Source organism: Palaemon carinicauda, chromosome 24 (assembly GCF_036898095.1).
Source record: "Palaemon carinicauda isolate YSFRI2023 chromosome 24, ASM3689809v2, whole genome shotgun sequence".
NCBI classification, from domain to species: Eukaryota; Metazoa; Arthropoda; class Malacostraca; order Decapoda; family Palaemonidae; genus Palaemon; species Palaemon carinicauda.
Window position 1 is genome coordinate 60476985 of NC_090748.1, and position 2462 is coordinate 60479446.

Below are 2462 nucleotides of genomic sequence, written 5' to 3' on the forward strand. Positions count from 1 at the left end.
GAAAATAGAGTTCTTAGAAGAACTAACCCAAATTGAAAAAATAAATATATTAAATATAAGTAAAACATGGTATTCCCAAGAGGCTGGCAGTGATGAACAGATAAAGGGTTTCCAGACATTTAGATGAGACAGAACAAATAGGGATCAAGGGGGAACCGCAATTTATGGAAGAGACACAAATCAAGGAAAAGTCTGTGAAAAATACAGCAACACAGAATGTGAATTGATTGCGGTAGACTTTGAATATGAAAAACTACTGAATATTGTAGTTTACAGACCCCCAAATACTAAGGGCTTTGACATAATAATAAAAAAAAAAATAGATGATATATGTAGAAATCATAAAGATTGGAATATGCTCCTATCCGGAGATTTTAACTTTCCTTTCAAAGACTGGAAAGAATGGATAGAAGAAATTGGTTGTATATATACATATACAAAAAAGTAATAGTAGCGCAGAAGATAAGAGGCAATATGAAAAGCTTCAAGATATGCTATTAGAACATAATATGCACCAAATAAACCACATTCCAACAAGAAAGGGTAATGTCCTACATTTAGTATTTGTGAATGAGGTGAATTATGTTAAAGAAATAATAGTGTATAACACGGAAATGTCAGACCACAATGTCATAGAATTAATAATTCATTTCAAAGCAAGTGATCGCTGAGATAAACAAAGCACAAGATGATGGGAAGGATATGGAAAATATAATTTTTATAGTAAGAATATAAAATGGTCAGAAATAAATGAAGAATTTAAGAAAGAATGGAAAAATGTATTCATAAGTGATGATATACAGGTAAATACGGATATACTGTACAAAATACTAGAGAAAATGGTTGAAAAATATTTACTGCAAAAAATTAATAAACATCAGACATGCATACCAAGAGACAGAAGAATCTTATTTCCGAAAATTAAATGAAAGAAAAATCTTGCAGAAGAAAAAATGTATGGAAAATGATGGAAATAAAAAGTAAGATAGAAAATGCAGAACAAAAGATTATACAATCGAAAGAAAATGAAAAAAAAGGGACTTAGAAGGAGGGATACTTCAAAATATGAAAAAAGAAAAAAAGTACTTTACTCCTATGCAAAAAAGATTAATAAAGGGAGATTAGAAATAGGCCCACTAAGAATTGAAGGATGGTTAACGAATAAAAAAAGGATATATGCAACATATTAGCAGAAAAATATAAGAGTGAGTTCACGACAAGAATTGCGAATGAGAATAATGAAACAGAAATGAGAGAAGAAAATGTTGAATATATAACGGATATAGATAATAATGAAGCAGATATTGTCCATGCTATAAGCGAAATTAAAAGATCGGTGGCCGGACCAGATGGAGTTCCAGCAATTTTGTTAAAAAAAAAAAAAAAAAAAAAATGCACACACTATCGCGAAGCCGCTTGCAATACTGCTAAGATAAAGTGTAGATATGAGCGAGATATATGTTAAACATAAACTAGCTTATATAACCCCTATATTCAAAAGTGGATCAAGACTAGAGGCAAGCAATTATAGACCTGTTAGTCTAACATCACATATTATGAAAGTGTATGAAAGAAAGAAAATAATAAAACACTTGGTTAGAAATAATTTATCTAATATAGATCTACACGGTTTTGTGCCCGGAAAAAGTACACAAACCCAACTGATAGCACACTATTAAAACATATACAAAAATATGATAAATGAAAAAGACACAGATGTGATCTATCTAGATTTTGCAAAAGCCTTTGACAAGGTAGACCATAATATATTAAAGAAAAAAATTAAAAGAATAATATTGTGGGAAAGATAGGAAAATGGGTAAATGAATTTCTGCAAAACAGAAAACAGATAGTGGTTGCAAATGACAAGAAATCAAATAAAGATCAGGTAATATCTGGCGTGCAACAGGGTACGGTATTAGCTACACTGCTGTTTGTTATTATGATCTTGGACATAGACTGTAATGTTAAAAACTCTGTAGTGAGAAGTTTTGGCAATGACACAAGAATAAGTAGAGCAATTACTTGTGATGAAGATAGGAACTCACTGCAAAGATATCTAAACAAAATATATGAATGGGCAGAGATAAATAGGATGGTATTTAACTCCGGTAAATTCGAATCGATAAACTATGGAAACAAAGAAGGAATGGTTTGTGCATACAGAAGACCTAATAACGAGACAATCACAAACAAGGAACCAATTAAAGACCTTGGTGTAATGTTAAACAGGAATATGTTATGCAACGACCAAATAGCAACACTGTTGGCTAAATGTATGGCAAAAATGGGAATATGTGTGTGTGTGTAGATTGCCTTACCTTATGTAAGACACGGGCTCTTGCCGCTGGGCACCCCGTAAAAATGGGAATGATATTCAGACACTTTAAAAGAAGAAAAGCTGAACACATGATTATGCTTTAATAAACTTATGTACATAGTACATTCGAGTACTGCAATGT